Here is a 27,712-nt window from a genome sequence, read left to right as displayed (position 1 = left end):
GATAGTGAAATTAGCTTGTTTACAAACCAGCAGATGAGATTCCTGTATAACACACAAGCTGGTGTTTTGTTTATTGAATAAATATTTATATATTATATGTGCAAATCAAGAAATTATCTTTAATTTTTAATTTTATATATATATATATATATATATATATATATATATATATATATATATATATATATATATATATATGTGTGTATTTATGTGTGTGTGTGTGTGTGTGTGTGTGTGTGTGTGTGTGTGTGTGTGTGTGTGTGTGTGTGTGTGTGTTTCTGTGTGTGTTTCTGTGTGTGTGTGTGTGTATACAATTTGGTGCCTACCTGAAATTGAAACCGAAACAATTGCTTTCAACTAAAAAATGTTTTTGATAAATTTTATAACAAATCAGTTGAACAAAACCAAAATTCATGTTTAAATGAGCTAAACCGATGAGTAACATGTTATAATATTTTATACATTTATAGTTACATTCGATATTGTGTAATTCAGTGGAGGGTCATGCATTTCACACTTACAGTGTCTCACAAAAGTAAGAACAATCCTCACATTTTAGCAACCATTTGTTCTCAAGGGACAATATTATAAAAATTGTAAATGTATATACTTAGAGTAGTCAATGTGCAGCTTGTATAGCATTACAGATTTACTTAATTTAAAATAACTTACATAACATACAGCCATTTTTGTCTAAATAACTGACAACAAAAGTAAGTACACCCTAAGGGAACATGTCAAAACTATGTGGAAAATGGTCTTAATTCGTGTCCTACCAGAATCAATACACCTATTAATACCATTGCTATAGGGCTATAGCAATCATCAATATTATACAGAAACACAGTATGACAGAGTGCTGCATCACAAACAGGTATCACATGAAGCGAGAATAAATGCCATTCCTTAGTCAGCCTTGTTTTAAAATATTTTGGCTGACCTTTCCTCAAGATGTCCAGCTGTTCTCAAAATGTCTGTCTTTGAAATATCCTTGTAAGTATATGAGGTGGTTAAAAAAAAGTTTAGAGACTAATGTTTCTAACTGTTGCTATTCTGTTACCACGGCTGCGATTTCATCATGGACAGGTTAGTACGAAGAACATACATGGAATTTTGCAGAAACTTGGGCAAATCTGTGACAGAAACGTTTGACATGACATATGGTAATGCTACAATGAGTTGTTCGAGGTGTTTTGAGTGGCATGCACGCTTCAAGAGCAGGAGAACATCACTGAAAGTTGACAAGCGATCAGAAAGACCTTCAACATGCTCAACCCCCGAAAGCATTCAGCAAATTTTGCATGATGATCGTCAGCTCAAGTAAACTCAAAGGTCACAGTTTTGATAGCATTGTGGACATGCATAAATCCAGCATGAACCACAGAAGGTGCTTCGCATGCTTTGAAAAGAAGACTTCCAGGACATATTGCAGAAGTGGCAGGAAAACTGACAGTACTGTTTAGCTGTGCAAGGGGACTATTTTGAAGGTGATAAATTAAGTACTTTCTTGTAAACAGAGCTAGTCTCGAGACTTTCTGATACCATAATATATCTGCAACTATATCAATTTCTTCTCTTCTGTCAGCCATCATGGAATGGAAAAACCGCTACTGTATTTAATTAATACAAATATATTTGAGTCTATGCAGTTTGCTAAATATGCTGTTTTTTAGCTATGACCATACAATCAAAGGATATGAAAATGCCGACGTGATTGGATGCCTTCTAGTTGGCCCCGATGAGGTCAACTCGCAATATGACTGGTTCAAGCAACAGCTTCATTCTAATTTATTTTATGCCATCAGCCGTGTACAGCGCTGATTTCTGGAAGCCTTATGGCAGATAGATACCTTTGACCCTGGCAACACATGATGTGGTGGCTAAAATCTAATTGGATAGAAACTCCAACATACACAAACACTTCTTTCAGCATTGCACCGAAAAGAAAAAAATCGATGAAATTAAGAGAATAGACTATTGGGAATAATTGAATACATATTAATGGATAAAAATATAATACAATATGAGTCATTTTTCAGAGATGGCCTTGATGACATGTGAGATAAAAAAAAAAATTCAAAGTCTTAATTTAAAGTGATGAAGTTTAAAATTATCCTTGCACCCTAATCGACTATGCTCATTTTACCATGTTTCATTTAGTTAGTCACTGCATTTACATTTCTTTGTTTGTGATCCATCTTTCGGTTATATATCCATGTTTTCTTATTCCTACCCACCAGCTACCAAAAATCTGTTTGTTATTGCCCACACTGATCAGGGGAAGGCAATGTGCATATACTGATTGTTTTAAACATGTTAACTATAAAGATTTACAGTACAAATAAAAGTACATATGGTAGCTGTAGCATTTATTATGGTATTAGTGACTGTAATCATGGATGTTGTACATTTTACTTTCACTTATCCAGCTTTGCAGAGAATTATTTTAATAGTTTGTCTTTTTCTAGATGCGTTTTTTTAGTCTTTTCAGTGCTTTATTATTGGATGGGGAGTTTGTCGGAACAGACACATTTGCAGGGTGGCTTTCACTCCTTTTTCTCTCAAATTTAAATAACAAACAAATTTTTTTATTTTTTTTTTCATCTTCTCCCGCTTATCCATAATTCGGGTCGCGGGGGCAGCAGTCTAAGCAGATTCCCCAGACACTTCTCCGTGTCCAGGGATCGGGCTTTCAAGGCCCCCGCCTTCGACTGCTGCCCAATCCTCTCAGCACCGGTCCCTTACGGTCCCTCCTGCAGGTGGTAAGCCCATGGGAAGGCAGTCCCACGTCGCTCCGACGTCACGGTCCTTGCTTTATTTTTCTCATAAGGGTCACCTGGAGCATAGAGGGTTAAGGGCCTTGCTCAAGGGCCCAAGAGTGGCAGCTTGGCGATACCGGGGCTTGAACCCCCGACCTTCCGATTGGTAACCCAGCACCTTAACCGCTGGAGCCACCACTTCCCCAAACAAACAAATAATAACTTATTAATAATAGTAAACTTTTCTCCCAGGTATTTAGACTTATAAAGTAGACTTTGGATTTGCTAAATTGCTTTAGTTTAGTTATTTAACATGTAAATGCTATTAAATTCTAATTTCAAATGGTAAAGTTGCAGCAAGTTAGTTTACTTAAACAAAACTGAAATTATATTTGCTAGTTTTGTTTGTTTTCCGAATATCATTTAAGTTTTTATGTCATACTTATGTTCATTCATCTGTTCCTCCCACAGTGTTTCATACTCCTTATCTTGTCCTTCTTTATTATAGTACTTTATAGTGAAATGGCAAAGGTCTCCTGTTTCTCTACAGTCCGTTTTATTTTTTATTTACCAATACACTTTATTCATCTGGTTTAAGCACTACATATTGGTGTGCTAAAGGCTCAGAAAGTGTGACTCAACCTCCTGTAGGTCTGCAATGTACTTTTTGCACCAAATTAGCAAAAATGTCTCTTGCAAATTTGCTGGAGTGTCTGGTGAGCAGGAGTACTTGTTGTATGGCAGTGATCTGTTCTGTTCCACATGTACCACTAATAGTGGGGCTGTTCCCTGTCTTGCTGTTTTTCTATTTGTCTTTCCTTTCCCCTATTTTTTAAACATAATTGTTCGTAAATTCCTAGTTTTGTCTGATTATTCCATTTCTTCATGTATTTCTTGTGTTCTTTTCAGAATCTTTATTCTTTAAAATTACAATGCTTACAGGCATGAGCCAGCTCTCTCTCTCTCTCTCTCTCTCTCTCTCTCTCTCTCTCTCTCTCTCTCTCTCTCTCTCTCGCTCTCTATGTATATATATATATATATATATATATATATATATATATATATATATATATATATATATATATATATATACTTTTTTATTATTTTTTTATTTCTCGCATAACAGAATAACAGACCCCTGAAAAGAAATAAAAGGACAAAGAAAATGGCGACACAAAAACCCCCCCAAATAAACATAAAGATCCAGAGTTTCCCGGGGGGCTCCGTTCCGCTCCAGAGTTTCCCAGGGAGCTCCGTTCCGCTCCAGAGTGCCCCCCAGGGCTCCTCTTTGCTCCAAAATCCCCAGGGGAGCTCAGCTCCGCTCCAGAGTCCCCAGGAGAGCTCAGCTCTGCTCCAGAGTCCCTAGGAGAGCTCAGCTTCGCTCCAAAGTTTCCCCAAGGGCTCAGCTCCACTCCAGGTCCGCAAAAGGGATGTCGAACCGCAGCCTGGCCGAGAAAGGGAAATTGAACCGCCACCTGGCTGCGAAAGGGACGGCGAACCGCTGCCTGGCCGCGAAAGGGACAACAAACGGCCGCCTGGCCGCGACAGGGACATTGAACCGCCACCAGACCGCAACAAGGAGGTCGTACTGCCGCCCCCAGACTCCTCAGAAGGCGACGGCTCGCCCCCGAGCTCCTCCAAAGGCGACGGCTCGCCCCCGAGCTTCTTAAGGATGGCGTGACAGTCCCGAGCTCCTCCAACTCGGACGCACCGCCACAAAGCCCCTCTAAAGGCGACGTCTCGCCCGCAAGTCACACTGGAGGTAACATCCAGCCTCCAGATGCATATGACGATGGCGTGGCGGTCCCAAGGTCCGCAGAGGGTAAAGACACCAGCCCAGGTCTTGGTAAGGGTACCTTCGTGCTGCTGAATCTCTCCAAGGGTGAAGCAGTTGGTGAAGACTCTGTGGGGAGCTCCATCGCTGTCCAAGGCCCTTCTGACAGCCACAGGCCGTTTCCAGAGCCACCCATTCGTGTTGTCGCGCTCCCGAGCTCCTCAGTAGGCAACGTCTCGCTCCCGATCTCCTTCATAGGCGACATATTGCTCCCAAACTCTTCAGTAGGTGACGTCTCGCTCCCAAGCTCCTTAGTAGGCGACGTCTTGCTCCCGAGCTTCCCAGTAGACGACGTCTTGCTCCCAAACTCCTCTGAAGGCGACGTCTTGCTCCCGAGCTCTTCTGAAGGCAACGTCCCGCCTCAGAGTCCCTCTCAGGACGACGTCACACAACCAAACTCCACTCAAGGCGACTCCCGACTCAGTTCCCGACAGTTCCCGACAGTTCCCCGGAAGGTGACATTTTGCCCTGAGCTCCTCTGAAGACAACGTCTTGCCCCTGAGCTCCCCGGAAGGTGATCTCGCACCTGTGAACCCCGCAGATGGCGTCGCTTGGTCTTTGGTCTCCACCAAGGATGTCTTCCTGCTCCCGTTCTCCACCGAAAGCGTCGCTCAGCCTCCAATCCTCGCTGAGGATGTTGTTTGGCCTCAGGACCAAGCTGAGGGCACGGCTCGTTTTCTGTCCTCCATCATGGGCGTCGATGTCTCCGGTCTCCGTCCAGAATGTTTTCCAGCCTGTAAGCCCCGTTGAGTGCTCCACCAAGCCTCCAGATAATACCAAGGCCATTGTGCCGATCCGGGCTTTCCATGGTGGTAGCGGCTCTGTTCCAGGCCTTCGTGGGGGACGTCAATCCGCTCCTGACTTCCGTGATGGGCACCATTTTGTTCCAGACCTATGCAGGGGACATCGCTCCGCTCCCGGTCTCCATTGAGGACATCGCCTGGTCTCCTCTACCTGCCAAGGGCGTTGATCCGTTCCTGGTCTCCGTGGAGGATGAGGCTTCATTCCAGACCTTCCTGGGGGAGGTCGCTCTGTTTCCCAGGGTGGGGCTCGCTTCATTCCAGACCTCCGCAGAGGACATTGCTCGGCTCCAGTTCCCTGTAGTGGGACGTCGCTCAGCCCCCGGTCTCTGCCGAGGGCGTCGCTCCGTTTCAGGTCTCCGTGAAGGAAGTCGCCCTGTTCCGGGTCTCCACGGTGGGCTGTGCTCCGTTCCGGACCTCCACGGAGGGCGTTGTTCCATTCTGGCTCTCCGCAGGGGCGGTCGCTCCACCTCGGCTTCCCTGCTTGCCCCGCTTCCGTGGCTATCCCAACCAGGTCTCATTTGACCCTGGACGGATGGAGGGGCCCTCCTCCGAGTGCCCTGGCTCACCGGGCGTTCTGTGGGTTGGGGGCATCCGGTGCCACCCCTTGGGGGGGGGGGGGTGTCAGGGATTCCCCTGCTACGCCCCCTTTGGCGGCTGTTATGCGGCCGCTCCCGGCCTTGATCTAAGACACCTGGGACTCGTTATTCACGCACCTTCATAAACTCCCGGTCTCAAGTCTTTCACCGTCCGTTATTGCACATTATGCGGGTGGGACTCGAGACTCTCTCTCTCCTCGTGTGGACCGCGCCTCTTTCCAGGCGCACCTTGGATATACTTTCGCGCTTCCGATTACGATTCGGATACTGTGGACCGTGCCCCTTTCCAGGCACACCACGGATATTACTTTCACGCCTCGGATTCCGATACGAATATTGTGGACCACGCCTCTTTCCAGGCGCACCACGGATATTCCTTTCCTGCTCCGGACTCCACCTCGGACATCGAGGGACTCGCCTCTTTCTAGGCGTACCACAGATATCTCCTCTGTATTTCTCTTCAGAACATTCTCTTCACATCCTCACCTATCCTGAATAAAACCCGTTTCTGTGACTATAGCTTCCGCCGCCGTTTCTCTCGCATAACAGTACCCCTTCCAAGAAATGTTATTTAAAATGTAATAGCATACCCACATTTATACACATTTAACTTACCCAAATAACTGAACAAATTAAAAATACATTATAAATACATATAATGTATATGTGAAATGTTATTTGTTTTGTTCTAATTTAATTAATGATTAATTATTATTAAAATCAGTTATTATTTGCTTAATCAACATAATGTAATTATTAGATTTTTATAAAAAAAAAAAAGAATATATATATATATATATATATATATATATATATATATATATATATATATATATATATATATATATATATATATTAAATATTCAGAGGTATTAACAGCAACAAATAGCAATATCTAGCAAAAACCAGCAGAAAACAACAAAACCCAACACAGCTCCGACTACACACATAACTTTATAAGACACAAAAGGGGTTAAATTTGTATGTGCAGCAATTTTTTATTTGTTTGTTTATATATACTTACTTACTTACTTACTTACTTACTTACTTACTTACTTACTTACTTACTTACTCACCCACTCACTCATCCACTCATGTACTTTTCCAAACATGTCCAGCAAGTATACAGTGATATTATAGCTATTTACATTTTCACAATTGGCAAAGCTGAGCCTACATTATAACCTAGCTATAATACGACTTGAGTAACTTAAAACATACAATTTACAAGAAAAAATGCAAGTTTCTACCCTAGAATTGAAGAATGTTCATCTGTATATTTTCGCTTCAACTAAGCAGTTCATATGAATGCATATTCCCATGCTTTCACTATTAATTAACCCCATTTGTTCTTACCCCACTAGTGTCTATATTTCACACACCTACATTCATATTTAATTCAAATTTTATTGAATTGAAATTCAAATTTAATTAACATTTATTGATTAATATAATTTAATGACAAGGATGAACAGGATTTGAAACTAGTTAATTAGAGGGACAACGCTTGTAGGACATTTTGGGAACAAAGTGAGAGAACCTGATTGAACATGTGCATAGAAGGGGCATGTGGTATATCGGTAGGAGAATGCTGAGGATGGAGCCACCAGGAAGGAGGTAAAGATTAAGGCCAAAGAGGAAGTTTATGGATGTGGTGAGGGAAGACATGCAGAAAGTTGGTTTGAAAGGGGCAGAGTAGTAGGGAGACAGATGAACCGTTGTGGCGACCCCTAATGGGAGCACCTGAAAGAAGAAGAAGAAGTTGAATATTAGTATTATGTATTCATCCTACCACTCTTACAATTCTCTTTTTCGCTGTTTATAGTAACACTGGTATACATATAGCATCGTCACGTTTTTACACCTTATATCATAAGGACACTATGTGTCGCACTATCTATGTGTATAGATATATAGGTAAACTATAGGTAAACACAGGCAGAGAGCTCACCACACACATACACATTCGGATACCAAGTCAAGTCAAGTCAAGTCAAGTCAAGTTTTCTTTATTTCTATACCTCTTTTTACAACGGACATTGTCTCAAAACAGCTGTGTAGAATTTAACAGTTCAGGTGATTGATGTGTATTTATCCCTGATGAGCAAGCCATGGTGACATGGCACTTACTAGCACTTGCTGCCACACACACCAATTTAATTTTGTAAAGTTTTCTTTAAGAATATTTTAAAAAAGTCTCCAGTGTTACCATTTTATACCAGTGATATGTAAAGCTGTTACTTTAGGATGAAGGGCTCTTTTTGTTGTTTCTTAATCAGAAGAAGAATATAGTAATAAAATCACTAAAGCACGTTTCAATTTCAAGTTTTTCACTTGCTATACTCTGTACAAATTTGTTTTCAGGGGTTTGTTTTTATTTGCTATCTAAAAATATTCTAATTAGAACTTTTTAAATTTAATAATTCAGAAAATCAAAAAAATTATAATTTAGAAAATCAGAAAATAAAAGAGTTTGATGTATCTGCCCATATCAGCTACAGTAAAACAAAAATGTGGTTTAGGGTGAACTCGGTGCTGTGACATAGGGTAATGGATGAGTTCTAGCCCTGTGGTCTTGACGCTGACTTGGCTTTCTGTTAAATAATGCATTTAAAGGAAACTGTTACTGTTTACAAGAAGCTGAAAATATGCTTTCAGTTTCACTTTCCTATAAATGCATCGTTTAACAGAAAGCCAAGTCAGATTAAAGACCACAGGGCTGCTCCTAACACTCTGGAACTCATCAATTACCCTATGTCACAGCACTGAGTGAGATTCAGCTTACATTTTTTTACACTTTGCACTTTTTTTGCACTACACTTTTTTGCAGAAATCCAGCCACATAAACTTGCAGGGAATGGCCACCATGCTTCACTGTTGCCTGCAGACAGTCATTATTGTGACACTTTTCAGCTCTTCAGAGACCAACATCTTGCTTCATGCTACAGCAAAATGTTTTTTTTACCCATCAGTCCAGAGCACCTGCTGTCATTGATTTTGCACACCAGTTTTTAGGTTTTCAAGCATAGTTGTGTTGCTTAACCTTGTTTTCATGTCAGAGGTATGGCCTTTTGTCTGCAATTCTTCTATTAAGACCACTTCTGGCAAGAAATCTCCAGTGAATTAGACATCAATGTTAAAGAGATGTAAGTATGATATGTCTTTCATCCACTACATTAAGTTTCCTTGGTTGACCACTGAATACAGTGCTTGAACACCACATCTTGAATCCCCAGTCTGCTTTGAAATCTTTGCCTGGGAGAGACCTTGCTGATGCAATATATATGTAACTAATGTATATAACTACCTTGTATCTTGTTGCTGTTGATTAGTCTTTCCATAGTGTATGACTTGTGACATTAAACTGTCTTTCCACACCTTAGTAGGAAAGTCTGGCTGTTCCTGACCCAAAGTCTCCTACACAGTTGTTTCTGTTTCATCATTAGCACCTGCTTGCTATAATTGGTTAGTCATACACCTTACTTCTGATCATACAAAATCGCTGACTTTGTGCAAGTGTAGAAAGTGTGCTAGTGTAAGAACTGAAAGCCAAAGGGTGGTCAGACCAAATATTGATTTGATTTGGATATTTATTCTGTTCATACCTACCCATCACCTGCTCATCACCGCTTTTCCCTTCACCCACATGGCATATATATATATATATATATATATATATATATATATATATATATATATATATATATATATATATATATATATATATATATATATACACACACACACACAGTGAGGAAAATAAGTATTTGAACACCCTGCTATTTTGCAAGTTCACCCACTTGGAAATCATGGAGGGGTCCGAAATTGTCATCGTAGGTGCATGTCCACTGTGAGAGACATAATCTAAAAAAAAAATCCAGAAATCACAATGTATGATTTTTTAACTATTTATTTGTATGATATAGCTGCAAATAAGTATTTGAACACCTGAGAAAGTCAATGTTAATATACTCAGTAGCCTTTGTTTGCAATTACAGAGGTCAAACGTTTCCTGTAGTTTTTCACCAGGTTTGCACACACTGCAGGAGGGATTTTGGCCCACTCCTCCACACAGATCTTCTCTAGACCAGTCAGGTTTCTGGCCTGTCGCTGAGAAACACAGAGTTTGAGCTCCCTTCAAAGATTCTCTATTGGGCTAGGCCACGCCAGAACCTTGATATGCTTCTTACAGAGCCACTCCTTGGTTATCCTGGCTGTGTGCTTCGGGTCATTGTCATGTTGGAAGACCCAGTCTCGACCCATCTTCGATGCTCTAACTGAGGGAAGGAGGTTGTTCCCCAAAATCTCGCAATACATGGCCCCAGTCATCCTCTTCTTAATACAGTGCAGTCGCCCTGTCCCATATGCACAAAAACACCCCCAAAGCATGATGCTACCACCCCCATGCTTTACAATAGAGATGATGTTCTTGGGATGGTACTCATCATTCTTCTTCCTCCAAACCAAACACGTTTAGTGGAATTATGACCCAAAAGTTCTATTTTGGTCTTATTTGACCACATGACTTTCTCCCATGACTCCTCTTGATCATCCAAATGGTCATTGGCAAACTTAAGACGTGCCTGGACATGTGCTGGTTTAAGCAGGGGAACCTTCCGTGCAATGCATGATTTCAAACCATGACGTCTTAGTGTATTACCAACAGTAACCTTGGAAACGGTGGTCCCAGCTCTTTTCAGGTCATTGACCAGCTCCTCCCGTGTAGTTCTGGGCTGATTTCTCACCTTCCTTAGGATCACTGAGACCCCACGAGGTGAGATCTTGCATGGAGCCCAAGTCCGAGGGAGATTGACAGTCATGTTTAGCTTCTTCCATTTTCTAATGATTGCTCCAACAGGGGACCTTTTTTCACCAAGCTGCTTGGCAATTTCCCTGTAGCCCTTTCCAGCCTTGTGGAGGTGTACAATTTTGTCTCTAGTGTCTTTGGACAGCTCTTTGGTCTTGGCCATGTTAGTAGTTGGATTCTTACTGATTGTATGGGGTGGACAGGTGTCTTTATGCAGCTAACGACCTCAAACAGGTGCATCTAATTTAGTATGACTACAAATAAATAGTTTAAAAATCATACATTGTGATTTCTGGATTTTTTTTTTAGATTATGTCTCTCACAGTGGACATGCACCTATTTCAGACCCCTCCATGATTTCTAAGTGGGAGAACTTGCAAAATAGCAGGGTGTTCAAATACTTATTTACCTCACTGTATATATATAAAAAATATAAAGAAAGAAAGAAAGAAAGAAAGAAAGAAAGAAAGAAAGAAAGAAAGAAAGAAAGAAAGAAAGAAAGAAATGGCTAGGTATGTTAGACAAATTAATGATTTTGAACGGTGGAAGATTAGGCGACTTATGTAGATGGAGATCAACAGTACTGTTTAGACAATGACATCGGGAACAAGAGAAAAGTGGCCGATCTCTTAAATGTTGATGATGGGGGCAAAAACATAAAACCTCTTGTGTAGTTTACTGACCCAGTCAAGCCAGTAGAGAAAACATTCAAGGAAATTGTGTACGTGCTTTAATAGCATTTGAATCAGTATCAGAGTTCATGGCTGAGCTCTGGAAGCTTTTAGAGCACTTCCAATTTGTGGATGGTATGTCTTACATGCTCATAGATGGGCTTTGCACATTTAGAGCACACAAAGGAGACTCTGTACTAAAATAAAAGCACTTGAAATCACCACAGAAAGGCTACAGCTGAGTGCCACGTAAACAAATTAGCAAAAAAAAGAGAAGTGAAAATCCTTCATGATTCAGGTATGGTAAAAAGTAACCATGCTGGATGCTGGTTAAAGAGAACAAGTGCAGAAAATGTAATAATAAAGGACACATATAGAAAATGTGGAAATCAGAACCAAATGAAAAGAAGAAAAGAACTTCTACAAAGAGAAATACGAAGGTTAATGAATGCAATTATTTGATGCCTGAAAACTCTGATATGGCAGTCTTTAACATTGAGCTCCATTTCCATTTTCATTCCCATTTTAAAATAAATCGCAAAATGGTCTGGGTGACTCCTAATATTAAAGCAGTAAAATTGAAGATGGAGCTTGACACAGGATCAGCGTATCAAAAATATAATATAATATATAAGATTTACAAAAAAAAATGTTTTGGACAAACTCAAATCAAAATGCTTCGGTAATGCTCACAACCTGTTCAGGTGAGAGCATTACAAGTTTCAAAAACAAAAATTGTGTCTTGGATCTTTATGTACTGTAAAATTTGGACATGAATGTCTCAGGGGCTTCCAGCTCAAGTGGCAGTCCATAAAAGCCATACAAGTTTTACCCAAGGTAACCTTGCGCTCTGTGCAGGACAAACTAGTTCATGTGCTGAAGAAAAGCAAGTTTTCCAAAATGGTATTGGAACACTAAAACACAGAAGGCACACCTTGTACCATATTCGGTGTGTCCGAAGGTGGATGCTGAGCTAAAGCGATTAAAGGACCAAGGGATCCTGTCTAAAGTAGGCTGGACTAACAGGGCTAAACAGTTTCAAATGTCAAGAAAAATACATTTGTATTTAAATTTGCATTTATCAGACACCCTTGTCCAGAGCGACGTACAATAGTGCTTTGACTCTCGAAGCAATAAATAAATATACACTGTAACGTGCAACTTTAGATTGAGCACATCTTTGCATCACTATCAGGTGGGCAGCACCTTTCAAAAATGTATATTTCCCAGGCGTTCCTACAAAAGGAGATGAAAGAATCTAATAAATAGTACCTGACAATAAATAGACTTGTTGTTAGGTTGTTGTCAAATCCAGCGGTATAGATCACCCAAATGGAACCTTTATTGGTCAAAGGTGCTCGAACCCAAAGGGAGAGATTCTGTATTCTCCAAAGTATGATCCACTAGCAGCTTCTGTAACACAATGATGTGTCATCTGGGGCACCAGAGATGTTGTGCCATACAAGCTATAGGCCAAGGTACTCACTGCCTTACGTGAAGTATATTTAGGCAGAGTTAAAAAGAGTACTCAAATATTCTACTCAAGAAATTATATGTTCTCAAGGAACATTTCAAATTCTTTGATCGACCCTAGTGAGGCCTGTTATATTATAGGCCATCTTTGTGGAGAGCAGCACTTTTTATAATGTTGAAAATTCAGTTGTCAGTATGAGAGAATTGTATGTAAAGCACCAAATTTAAACTGCTTTAACACAAGATACACAAATTGAATAAAGTGCAGAGGTGGCAAAAGTACACACATCCTTTACTTAAGTAGAAGTACAGATACTCATGTTTTAAAATACTCGGGTAAAAGTTGAAGTACTGATTAAACTTTTTTACTTAGTAAAGAAGTCTTTTTAAAGTAAAGATGTCTTGGCTCTGACATGTATTTAAGTAAAAAGTAGTTATTACTGCTACCTGTTTTAGCTGTTAACTGGACCTCACATCATGATAGATAGATAGATAGATAGATAGATAGATAGATAGATAGATAGATCGATAGATGTGATAGCCTAGTGGGTTAATGTTAGTATCCCCACAAGGATGAGTTTGAGAGTTTGATTCCTGGTCGAGCTGCTTGCTGTGTTGGTAAATAAAACTTCTGGACCTTGTCCACTCTGAAAACATTTCAATTCTGTCCTTTCTGTGTTGGATTAATTTCTTGATTTCCTGGTTATTTAATAAAAGATAACTCCATCAAAAAAAAGGCACTTCTGTGGTAGCTCAGTGGGTTAAGGCTTGTGCCTGAACATGGTCCTTAATATAGTCCACGCTGGTGATAAGATTTTAAAGCCAGTCCTACATGCCTTCTTTCTTACTGCGCTGGCATGAAACAAAGTATGAACCATCCAAAAAGCACACATGCTTTTCAGCAGCGGTCGCTCAGTGGTTTAAGGCTTGTGCCTCATCTAAACATGCTTCCCAGTCTGATCTCTTCCATGGTTCATTGGGTTAAGGTTGGTGCCTCACTAATGGTAAGGCTCAGGGTTTGAATCCTGCTAGTTTATAGGTTATATTCCTGCTTCCTAAATCTTTCTTTAGCTTTATATTCTTGTGTTGATGGTTTAAAGGTAGATAGACCTGCTCTAAACAACCTTCCTGGCCTGTCTTCCCTGCTGGTTCAGTGGGTTAAATCAAGTTTCTTGCTTCTTGGGGTTCAGGGTTCGAATCCTGCTTTCTGTCTACCAGTCACGATCAGGATTCACTTCCTACATCTTTCTTTAGCGATATATTTTTGTTTTTAATGGGTTGAAAAGAAAGATAGACCTGCTCTAAATAAGCTTCCTAACCTGTCCTCACCAATGGTTCAATGAGTTAGGGTTAGTATCTTGCTGGTGGTGGGGATCATGGTTTGAATCCTGCTTTCTTCCTGTTATTTACAATGTGGGTTCAACTTGTGCTACTTACATCTGTATTCGCCTCCTACATCTTTCTTTACCGTTAAATTCTTGTGTTGGTGGTTTGAAAAGAATGATAGACCTGCTCTAATCAAGCTTCCCATTCAGTTTTTTTCTGATGGCTTAGTGGGTTAAGGCTGGTACGTTGCTAATGTTGGTGGTCAGGGTTCAAACCTGGCTTTCTGTCTGCTAGTCATGAGGTAGGTTAAATTCCTGATTCCTACATCTTCATATTCTTGTTTTGATGGGGTAAAAAGAAAGACATACCTGCTCTAAACATGCTTCTCAGCTTGTCCTTCCTGATAGTTTAGTGGGTTAATGCTGGTCCCTTGCTAATGGTGTGAATCAAGGTTCGAATCCTGCTTGTCCCTGCTAGTCACATTATGATTTTGCTTCCTATGTCTGTCTTTAGCATTATACTTTTGTGTCCTTCCCGATGGTTCAGTGGGTTAAGACTGGTATTTTGCTGTTGGGCTTCAGGGTTCGAATCCTGCTTTCTGTGTTTCTGTCTGGTCTGAATTTCTTGCTTTGAAGCATGAAACAAACGATAACCCCCCCCCCCCCCCCCCCCCCCCAAAAAAAAAAGAAGGTGTGTTGTGGGACTTGATGGCTTTGTGATAAAAAATGCCCGGATATTGCCCCCCTATTTCAGGATACGCCCTCCGAAACCACATCCAACCTTCCACACAGCCATTTCTGACACCTTCCTTACTACCGCCATCGGAACCTTTCACACTCTTAACTTTGAGCCCTGGCCAGGGTTTGAACCGGCAACCTCTCAACCCAGAGGTAAACTCTTCCAATTGAGCCACAGGATTTCCTGCAAGAACCTGATTTTTAGGACCTTTTTTGGTTCTTTTAAAAAAAAATTTAAACAATTTAAAGGAAAGCTAAGGGGTAGGAATTGAACCGGATGAGTCAGATAGCAAGGACCACTTCACTGACTATTACACCAACACAGGAGAAGCAAACAAGCCTTTGCTTATTGGACTCTTGGCTTTCCTATAGTAAGGAGACCAGTGTTTTCTCTTAGATCATGATGGTAGAGGGTCAAAACTTCTCCTTCCTGTACATTCTCTCAGTAACTTGAAGTCTATGAGAAGTGACTCAGGTACAAGAACCACATCTCCAACACCTGCACCACTGATATACCATGATTTGTCAGCAACCAATTTTAATGATATTTCATTGTTCTGTTTTTAAAAACTTCTTATAATGTTCAATATGAAACTAGAGGTACGAAAAGGGAAGTCTTTCATCATAGATCACTAATGGCATTACTTCAAAACTCAAAACTTTATTAGACATGTAAATAAGCAGGAAAGACAGAGACAAAGACAAAGAGACACAGACACAATTAGATAGAGAAAATAGAGAGACAAAGATAGCGAGATATAGCCACTTCCTGTTGGAAGTGTTTATCCCGAGTGACTCTTAATGATCTCATTTACTAAATGGGCAGTGGTGAGTTAAGGGCTTGCTCAGGTGCCCAAAACTGGCAGCTTGGAGTTGTTAAACATGTATCATATGTACAGCATGTGATATATATGTAAGCATATGTACAGTGATTAAATATAAAGGCTATATCAGTGCAGAGACTTGTGGACATCATTTAGAGCCTTTGCTATGTTTCCACACGGACAGTTAATGAGGTGATACCAGAGAAAATGCACCTCTTCAAGTCAAGTCAGGAAGCTTTTATATATATATATATATATATATATATATATATATATATATATATATATATATATATATATATATATATATATATATAAAATTTTAGACATTTTACAGATTTGAATGATGTATTGTTTTTATCTGTACGATTAATAAAGACAGTAATTTAAGTTTGTGTCGCCATTATGAGGGAAAAACCCACAAAACGCCACCCAGAGGGTTAATTGTGAGAATCATGGCGGATTTTGGTGTTTGATTTGAGACTCAGAAATAAAACAAAAGTTTACTAATTAAAAATATTTGTATCTGAAGTTAATTTATTTATTTTATATCTAAGTAAGGAAAGGAAAAAATTTTGTGCCGTTTAAAATAATTTTAATTTTGACAGCCATATATATATATATATATATTAATACAAAACTAATTAAAAATGTTGTAACCTAATGAATGTGTCCAGGCTGAAGATCCACATATAGAACACAAGCAGAGAAAAGATGATGATGATCAGGAATGTGTCTGTTCTCAGTCATGTTTACATCACTGACTCCCTCTGTCTCATCCACATTAACCCCAAACTTCTTACTGCCTTCTGTGGTGAGTGAGGGTCAGGACTTTATACACCAGTGGATTGAACGCGCAATGACAGGAAATCGGTTGTTCGGCAGAAATCGGGACGCAGTGAAAATAAAAAAATAATATTTCACCAAATCATAGGATTAAAACTAAAGTAACGAGTCTGTTTTGAAAATGTAAGAAGTAAAAAGTACAAATATTTGTGTAAAAATGTAATGAGTAAAAGTAAAAAGTTGTCTGAAAAAAAAATAGTGGAGTAAAGTACTGATACCGAAAAAATCTACTTAAGTACAGTAACGAAGTATTTGCACTCCGTTACTTCCCACCTCTGATGAAGTGGACAACTAAATAATCAATAAACTGAACATGATAAATACGACATTTACCAAGCTTTGCATGGTTAAACAACGTATTTACTTTTGTTGCCAGCTATTTTGACAATAATGGCTGTATGCTAAGTTATTTTCAGAGGACAATAAATCTAAACTTCTATACAAGCAGCACAATGACTACTTCGGTGACTAAATCCAAGTTTAATTTTTATACTATCATCCCTCGAGAAGATATACAGTCGAACCCACTTATCTCGACCTCGGTTAACTCGCCAACCCTATTAAGTCAACGTTTTTAAAGTGGAACCGCCAAATTCTCGCTTTGTCTTAGCATTTTTTAATCAGTGTCGATTTTTTTTATGTCGCTGAACCCAAATATCTCGAGCACAAGGGGGGGCAAATTTGCCACTTAACGTCGGTTATGTCAGGAATCCCCCTGCCACGCCCCCTTCGGCGGCGGCATTCCCCGAAGCACCCTGCTTCTTCTCCCGTGCGCTCCTCGCAGTCATGCTGATCACACACACCTGACTCTCATTCACTCACTCGTCCCATCTCCTATTTAAGCTCCTCACCTCCACACACTCGCGATTCGTTATTGTTTGTGCATGATCGTATGTGTTGGTTCATGGCGGTCTGTGTAATCGCGTATACGTATCCCGCTACGTACCCTTCTTCTCGGACTCCACATTCTCTCAACGGCACCCCGGATTACCCCGATCCTGCTGTTTTCCATGTTCACGCTGTCTGCACCACGTTTATTTGTTGCTGCCCAGCGCTGCGCTTTTCATAGCGCGGATCTGTGGATTCTCTACACCAGACATGCCCAAAGTCCGGCCCGCGGGCCAAATCCGGCCCGTGTCTAAATTTAGACCGGCCCGAAGCCTCGTGTCATAAAATCAATAATATGTGGCCCGCCAGCAGTTTCCCACAGTAAACACAAACACACACACACACACACACACACACACATACACACACACAAAAAGTAATTTTATTTTTCGCCCACATAACGTGAGTCCTGTGTGAACTTTCACCCCTGTGGTATTGGTATTTTTTAACGCATTTCTGAAATGACGACTGGAGCGAAAAACAGTAAAAAGAGGAAAGTTGACAACGAGGGCCGCCGTTTCCACGACAAGTGGAAATCGGAGTACTTTTTCACTGAAATACGAAACAACTGTGTCTGCCTTATTTGCCAAGAGACTGTGGCTGTTTTCAAAGAGTTCAATATTAAGAGGCACTACCAGACGAAACATGCTAACTACGACAAGCTAACGGCGAGCGAACGCACCGAAAAACTGAAGCAACTGGAAAGCTGCTTTGATAGCACAGCAGAGTTTTTTCACAATAGCCCGTGACTCAAATGAAAATTCTACAAAGGCAAGTTACGAGGTGGCAATGCTGATTGCTACGCACTGCAAACCTTTTACCGAGGGTGAATTTATTAAAGACTGTGTGATGCAAATGGTGGAGAAAATTTGTCCTGAAAAAAAGCAAGAATTTGCCAATGTTAGCCTGGGTCGTAGCACTGTTGCACGGAGGATTGAAGAAATTTCAGCTGATATCAAGAGACAGTTAGAGGCAAAGGGAGTGGAGTTTCACTTTTTTTCCGTTAGCCTGCGACGAAAGCATGGATGCGTCTGACACCGCTCAGTTACTGATTTTTTTGAGAGGAGTGGTCAATGACATGAACGTGGGTGAAGAGCTTCTTGACTTTCAGAGCCTTAAGGATCAAATGAGAGGGATCGATTTGTTTGCTTCTGTTTGTTCTGCCGTAGATTACATGAAACTACAATGGAATAAAATCACTGGGATTATTACGGACGGCGCACCTGCCATGCTTGGTGAGCAAAGTGGGCTATCAACGCTAGTCTGCAAAAAAGTCAGCGAAGAAGGAGGCAAAGCCATAAAACTCCACTGAATCATCCACCAGCAAGTTCTGTGTGCCAAACATCTGAAATATGATCACGTTATGAAACCCGTGATAAAGGCTATTAATTACATTCGCTCCAGAGCCCTGTGCCACCGACAGTTTCAGCAGTTTCTCCTCGACACCCACGCTGAATATGGAGATGTTGTGTATCACAATGACATAAGATGGCTCAGTCGGGGGTTTCTACTCCCTCAGAAATGAGATCGGACAATTCCTGACACAAAAGGGTGTCCGATGCCGGAAATCTCTGAAACTGTTTGGCTGGCTGATTTTGGATTTCTAGTTGACATAACACGACATCTGAACGCGCTGAACACGAGCCTTCAGGGGCAAAATGCCATGGTAAGCCAACTGTATTCCTACATTAAAGCTTTCGGGACAAAGCTACTACTTTTCCAAAGCCACTTGACACAAACACGGCCCGATACCACACATTTCCCATCACTGCAGGAAATTATGACCAGTTTTCCAGAGAACAATATTCGTGCGCAAATTAGGAGGTATGCGGAAAGCATTTCATCTCTGAATGAGGAGTTTCAGCAGCGTTTCAGGGATTTTGCAGCTATTGAAAAGGAGATAATACTTTTTTCCTCCCCTTTTTCCGTGGATGCTGCTGACGCTCCAGACCACCTGCAACTGGAGCTTATTGAGCTGCAGTGTGACGCGCAGTGTCACAATCACTACCAACAACTCCCTCTCGTCAACTTTTACCGCCAGCTGGACAAAGACAGGTTCCAAGAGATTCGGACATTTGCGAAGAAAATGCTGAGCTTGTTTGGCTCGACATACTTGTGCGAGAAGACGTTCTCGGTTATGAACATTAACAAGAACCGCGTGAGGATAAGACTAAGTGACTCTCACCTGATCTTGCGCACCTGATCTTGCGCATCAAAACCACTGCTTTTGAGCCTGACCTGGCCTGTTTACTGCAGTCAAAACACCAATATCACCCTTCTCATTAATGCAGGTATTTTTTTTATTATGAGGAGAATAAACTCCGAAGTCTCAGTGAAATGATTTTTTGTGGATCAGAGCACATTTTTGTCAAATTTCTGCTATCTGATTTGACTTACTATTCTTTGTCAAAATGCACTGATTTGTGATTTTTTAAAACAAAATCAACTTTCATAAAATCGTTCATTTGTATTTAATTTATCATTATTAAAATCTTTAACCATCCTGGTAATGCAATTGACAACAGATTCTCATTTGCAATATCAAACTATCTGCAGACAGCAAAGTCATATAGTTACATATTTACAAGTGAATTTACAATGGTAATGGTTCGAGGAATGTCAGACCGAATGGTCGGCCCCCATACACTTTCATCTGACCAAATCTGGCCCTCTCTGCAAAAACTTTGGACACCCCTGCTCTACACGAACTGTCTCTGCTTTCACAGAACTTCGTGGACTGCGCTCCCGGAGCACACCACTGGATATTACTGTTTTGGCCAACCTTTCAAATGGCCAACCTCACGCTTTTCTTGTAAAGTCTGTCTTGTAAATGTCCTTGTAAGTATATCTGTGACCAAAAGAATTTCCTCTGTCAGTCTTTTTAAAAAGGAAAAACAGCTATTAAATCCACATGTATATGTGTAAGCTATCACACGCTCTAAACATCCTATCAAAGTTGTGAAATTGCTGATGTGTTCAGCCTGTTAGATGGCTTCGGAGTGACCAAATCGCAGTCTGATTGATAAAATGGACAGCTTCAGGCAACATACTACAGTATAGACTTTATGGTTAAAAATGCCCAAATAGATGTCAAAATTGATTTTTTTGATTAATTGAATAAAAATGTCAAATAGATAGCTAATAAAAATCAGCAAGGTGTGGTTTAATGATAACATTTTAGTAAATGTGATTTTTTTTTTGTGTGTGTGTGTGTGTGTGTGTGTGTGTTGTGTATGGTTTCCTTAAGGTTCCCTGGTGGTCTAGTGGTTAGGATGTGGCGCTCTCACTGCTGCGGCCCAAGTTCGATCCCCTGTCAGGGAACCAACCCCAGCCATTAGGGCTGCACATGCCAGTGCACTCTTAGTGCCGGTCCCAAGCCCGGATAAATGGGGAGGGTTGCGTTAGGAAGGGCATCCAGCGTAAAACGTGCCAAATCAAACATATGGATGATCCGCTGTGGAACCCCTAATGGAAGAAGCCGAAAGAAAGTTTTTTTTTTTTTGTGTATAGTTTCCTTTATTTAAAACAGTATTATTTGCAAGCTTTTTACGTGTTTCTAATAATTAACTCCCAAGGGTAACAAGCCAGATGGTATCTTTCCTCTTTAGTCTGAAGGACGTTGTGTCCATTGTTTCCTAAATGAAATTACAATTTAGATTCTTCTGACCAAAGAACAGTTTTTTACTTTGCCTCAGTACATTTTAAATGAGCTTTGGCCTAGAGAGGATTTCATTGTTTCTGGTTCATGTTCATGCATCCCTTCTTTGCATGATAGAGCATTAGTCTACATTTGTGGATGACATGGGAAACTTTGTTCACAGACAATGATATTTGGGGGTGTTAATGAGCCCATTCAGTTATTTCCATTACACAATCATGACTGTTTTAAATGCAGTGCAATAAGGGCCTGAAGATTATGGGCATCCAATATTAATTTTTGCCAGAGGCTTTTCCAGGTTCTTTAAAACATTTTTTAATAATATTATGTATTTAAACGATGAGATAGGGTTTGAGATAAGATCTAACCTTTTGGACACATGTTGCAGCAATCAAATTCAATATTACCTTATTTTTCCTTTAAATAGTACACTACCTCAGTTTACACATGATATATTTTATATATTCTATTGTGAATAAAATATAGTTTTATAATATTTGCAAATCATTGCATACTGTTCCTATTTACATTTTACACAGTGTCCATGTATTAAACATGGCCTTGTTTAAAAAAATGTTGAGATGTGTTGTGGCCATCAAATAAAAAATATTTACCTTATTTTTTACCTTAAAACAGTGCATTTACTCAGTTTAACATTTTTAATTTTTTTTTCAATGTACTATTGTGCATAAAATATGGGTTTCTTTTTTGTTTTAATAAATATTATTATAGTTTATTTTTATATTTATCTTTTTCAAAAATATTGTGAATGTGGGATTATATTTGCCTTATTTTAAATTATGTTTATTTCTGTATACTGCAATAAATATTGTAACTTATGCAAAATATTTAATTTAAAAAAGCAATTAAAAGAAAGATTTGTGGGGGGCTTTTTATGTTTTTTTATGCAGTTACAGTTTGATTAGGTTTTTTGTGTAGTTACAGTTACAGTATGTTAGGCCAACATGTAGTTACAGTTACATTGCTGTGCAGATACATTTTTTATTCTGCTATGTTGTTAGTTAGTAGATGTTATTCTGTTACTGTATGTAATGTAAGTTCTATCTATCTATCTATCTATCTATCTATCTATCTATCTATCTATCTATCTATCTATCTATCTATCTATCTATCTATCTATCTATCTATCTATCTATCTATCTAATACTGCTATGTGTAGTGTCAGTTATGTTCAACATACAAATAATTACAGCTATATTAGGCTACTGTGTGGACAATTATACTTGGTCTGCCTGTATTTACTAGTAGATTAGGAAGCTCTGTGGCATTTACATCAACAAAGTAAATGTAATTTGTTACTGTACTTACAGTAGGTAGCTTTTTTGTGTATCTATACTTTTCTGAAGTATTTCTATTTGGGGAGACTTACTTTTTACTCACTTTTTACATACATTTTGCAAAATTTGTCATTCCTTTTTATTAATGAGTGGGTCAAACAAGCATCAAGTCACCAATCAGGGTAGAAAATTTTTTTCATGGTACTTCATCATCTATAACTTTTTATACATATCAACTTTGAATAATGGACAGTAAAGTTCAAAGTGTCTTCTTTTTAAAGATATTTAAATTGTGTATGTAGCCACTTTTATCAGGAACTGCTAACATTTGAAATTAGGTAGGGCATTTTCAGCTGTCTTCCCGTGGGCTCACCACCTGCAGGAGGGACCGTAAGAGACGGTGCTGTGAGGATTGGGCAACAGTCGAAGGCGGGGGTCTGCTTAGACTGCTGCCCCCGCGACCCGAATTACGGATAAGCGGGAGAAAATGAATGAATGAATGAATGAATTTTCAGCTGTAAGTCTTAAAATCTGTGCCGAAGGATAAAAGGTTAACTTGTTTTGATTGCCGCTTGGTGGTATCTTTTAGCACGAATATACAGTTCAGCGTCAGTTCAACAGCAAGCAGAACATTTTAAGAGGGAAAAAATGATGGATGAAACGTCTGACTCTAAATTGTTGTAACACTTGTGGCTTTAATATGCACAATTTCTTTGCAGTAGTTGGTTATGGACTCATGACAATTTTATTACATTTCAATCAGTGTTTGAATCATTAACATCATTCTATTAATAGATGTGTGTGCAATGAGTAACATTAGAGACTTTTCACATAAACTGAGTTGGGTAAGCTAGAGTCTTTTGACAAAAATGATAATAGGACATTATAGCCATAATAAATCATAGTAATGTATTTTGCATTATTAAGTGTATTTAAAGGCTTTCACTTTTGTAATATTACTCAAGTGAAGGTTTAAAGGCAGCACTTTTAATTAAGTAATATTTTACCTACTGTATCTCTACATGGTTTGTGTACTTTGTCCACCACTGTTCTATGGTAACTGTTATGTTAAGTCATCATGAAGTTACAGTAATATTAGGCTGGTGTGTAGTTATAATTATATTAGGCTTCTGTGCAATAATATTATGTTAGGCTGTTGTGTTACTGTTGTACGCAGTTACAGTTAATGTTAAGCATCCACATAATTACAGCTACATGTATACTATTCTGCTGTGTAGTTACAGCTATATGAGGCTGATTTGTAGTTAATGTTATTTTAGATACATATAATCACACTTATGTTAAGATCCTGTGTAGTTAAAGTTATGTTAAGCCTCCATGTAGTTACAGTAATGTTAGACTGCTTAATGTTAAGCATCCACATAATTACAGGCTGCTAACATAAGGCTGATGTGTAGTTAGTTATATTAGGTCTCTGTGTATTTACTGCTATATTAAGATGCACAGTAATATTTTATGCTGTTGGATAGTTAAAGCCATGCAAGGCTGCAATGCAGTTACAGTTGTTAGCATTTATGAAGTAACAGCTATGTTAGGCTATTTTTGAGCTGATTAAGTTAGGCCCCTGTGTAGCTGCAGTTATGTTAGGCTGTTGTGTAGTTGCAGTTGTGTTTGTCTGTTGTGTAGATAAAGGTATAGGTATAAATGTAGTTGGAGTGCCATTTTGGCCTTCCCTGGAAATAACTAGAAAGTAAATACAAACAGTCAACAAAACAGCCAAAACAAAAACAGCCACACAGATCCGAATTCTTCTCCGTGGTCGTGGATTAACTGGTATAAGCTGTGGGAAAACAGGAAAGTACAATGAAACACAAAAAGTCACTCTAAACATAAATGAAGAGAAGAATACTCAGATAATATAATAAATAATATAATTTTAAATCAAGGAAATTGACTACTAATTAACTTACTATGTTTCCAAGACCTTCCGAGATATTGGGTGATAGATGTTTAGCGATGGATTCCAGTGCCTTATTATTGGCCAAGCATCTCAGCAGTCCAAAATCTTCATACCAGAGCAAGTCTCCAGCAAATACACCATTCCTATTTACACAAATTTTGCTCTCAGGAGCAACGTAATTTTCATCAAATGTGTGATGAAGTGCAACTAGGACAACAGGATAAGTTGCTGGGAAAGTAAGAGAGTAAAAAAAAAAAAAGAGAAAGAGAGAGAGAGAGAGAGAGAGAGAGAGAGAGAGAGAGAGAGAGTTAATATGTTGCTGTGTTATGACACGATTTGCTCAGTAACCATCAGATCTAAGGTGGGAAAATAAAATGGTCAGCCATAAGATTTGTAAACTGCCATTCATTTAAAATGAAATATTAGTTGTTTTGATTTTTATATAATTATGAATATTGATTTAGTGCAATTATTTAAATATATACAGTGCAGATGCAAAAGTCTGAAAATACTAGTCAAAATGTCTTTGACGCACCCATTGTTTTATGTTATTTAAATAAACACAAAATGCAAATAAGATTGCTTATGCCTCAATAAATATATTGTGCAAAGCTATGTTCCAAACTGCATAGTGCAATTCCAGATACAATCTCAGAACTGTATTTGACCTAAATATGGGAACAGATGCTGGCATTCTATTCTGTCTATTTTATTTAAAACAGTAGTGAGTGATATTGAATATGACATTTTGGTTAACTGAGAAAATGTCTTACTTGGAATGTTTTTAAGAGCAGCTTCAATGTCTGTTCCAGCTCGAGACATAACTGGAACAAAAGCGATGATGGCATCACATTCATTTGCTGAATTTACTTGTTGAAACCTGATGTGTTTTTTTAGAAGCTCTATAAACTCATGTTGTGCATCCAAGGATTTCCCACTTTCATTCATTAAGAACACCATATTTTTTGATCCTGGAGACAAAATGACACACATTTAGTCGAAATGTGTTTTCAATACTGTCAACTTATTAGTTGCAGTCAATCTTTATCTTTGCAGTCATTGGATGATATATTTATTTTGTATCTGCAGTTAAAATGTATAACCTTTCATTTTGAACAAAATAATTGTCATAAGAAAATAAATAGTTTCCAAACTCTTCAGCAATTCTCAATGGGTTATATATGCAATCAATAATTTTAATAATGAATATAGAAAATTCTGAATGTAAAATGTGAATTTCTGTTCACATTGAATTTTTGTTTGTGCTTATCTGAACATTTCATCTGAACTGTTTTCCTAATTTCTTATATTTTGTCACAAATAGAATTACACTTCCCAGATAAAAAAACTCAGAACTTCTGTTATAAAGTGACAGTAAAACACATTATCAGAAATCAATAAATTATTCATAGCTGTAGTCTGATTATCTTATTTATGATAAACATGAAAGAAAGAAATGAACAAACCTTGTAACATTTTTATGGTAGCCTGTACGAGCCTTTCAGAATTGTTGTGGTCTTGTGCTTCTCTCTTTCAAGGAGACTTTCCCTGAAGAATGCTAACAGGCATACTGTAAGCACCAGTTTCACTTTTGTTTATACACACACACACACACACACACACACACACACACACACACACACACACACACACACACACATTGTCTTTGTCTTTCTTGCCTTTGTCCATGTCAAATTTGTTTTGATTTGAGCTCAGATTTGTCATGAATTGCAATTAGAAACATGATCAAACTATACTACACAATACTATACTGTATTACAAACCTTTTTGTTCTGTTCTTATGCTTTTTGTTGCAAAAATCTGCCAATGTAACAAACACAAATATAGCAATATTTTTGTATATACAACATTCACCAAATTTATAATTGATTACATACAGGGAATAATAATTGATGTCATTTATGTTATTATTGATACTAATTATTTATTTCAATATCTGTTATCTAAATGTATGCATATTTAGACACTAGTATATTCTTGTCTTATTTAGCATTGTACTACACTTAGCATAGGTCCATATGGTCCATAGGTACCATAACAAATAAGAAAAATGTATTTTCTAAACGGATTCAAAATGGATTTTTAGCCTTGTTTAAGAAAATATCCATTGCACTTATTCGGCTATATTTAGCTATATATTTAGCTAGATTTGTTATTGGACTCCAGTAGCCAATTCTTTTGTAAATTGCATATTACTTTTATCATCAGTTTAATTCAGTTTGTCACTTTAAGTTTTTTTCCATTCATTTCATTATTTGATATTAATGACAGTAGAGTATAATTTTGTACGATCCCACCGGGCACACCGGGGTTACATGAAAACAGAACATGGCTGAGCTTCCTGTTTTTAACTTTCCATACTTTAAACTTTACAGTTTTCTATCCTTTTTCCTTTTAAATAATCATGAACTATTGTCTTTTATCTTACTGAATTGTTGTGCTTGTAGCTTTTTAGCCCGTCTACCACTAGTGTAGATTGCATTGCCTCACACAGTTTATCTTAACTCTACCCGCTATTATAAGCACTATGTTGGTTGCAAAGATGCAAGCAGAGTAATATAGAATACGGCCATTAAAGAGCAAGATACATTAATATTAGTCAGGGATTCAGATTTAAATCATTCGAAGTGTTTGTTCTTCATGTTGTATTTTCCGACATACAAAGAAACCCCTACTGTCTCTTGGGCTAGCCATTGTGTATAGACCCACAGGGCCCATGTATTTCTCCAAGAGTTTGCTAATTTTCTTTCTGAACTCTTGGTCAGTTTTGATAGTGCTGTTTGTAGGAGATTTTAATATTCATGTAGATGATACAAATATGCCCTATTAATATCATTTGTGGCCTTTCTAAACTCTTTTGAAGTTAAATAAAACATCACTTGACTGCCTCATAATTTTAATCAACACTAAACTTAATAATATCCCACTGAGCAGATGTCACTGATATAGATATTTTACCTCAAGGTGATGATATCACAGACCATTATCTCATACTGTACACACTACCGGTAGAGCAGATTAGCTGTGTCTCACCACATTATTGACTTGGTAAGACTAATGCTCTGACCATTAAGGACAACCTGCCTGATCTGTCTTAACATCTTACTAAACTAAACCTTACTAATGATCTTGACAAAAAGCCTAAAAACATAAACACTATCCTTACTAGCACATTAGACGCTGTTGCCCCCATCTGATTTAAAAAGGTGAAAAAAAACACCTGAAAAAATTGAAGTAAAAACTAAATTAG

General features: G+C 38.7%; 1 long non-coding RNA gene across 1 annotated transcript; it reads right to left on the bottom strand.

Moving 5' to 3' along the window:
• Positions 1 to 23,195: 23,195 nt before the first annotated feature.
• Positions 23,196 to 26,072, bottom strand: LOC310731707. The gene is made up of 4 exons (XR_014535280.1): positions 25,908 to 26,072; positions 25,215 to 25,412; positions 24,452 to 24,669; positions 23,196 to 24,321 (listed from the first exon to the last, which is right to left on the bottom strand). It is a non-coding gene; the product is annotated as an uncharacterized lncRNA (long non-coding RNA).
• Between the last annotated feature and the right edge of the window lie 1,640 nt (positions 26,073 to 27,712).

The sequence above is a fragment of the Silurus aristotelis genome, assembly GCF_946808225.1.
Source record: "Silurus aristotelis genome assembly, chromosome: 9".
Lineage (NCBI taxonomy): Eukaryota > Metazoa > Chordata > Actinopteri > Siluriformes > Siluridae > Silurus > Silurus aristotelis.
This window is presented reverse-complemented; position numbering and strand designations above follow the sequence as displayed.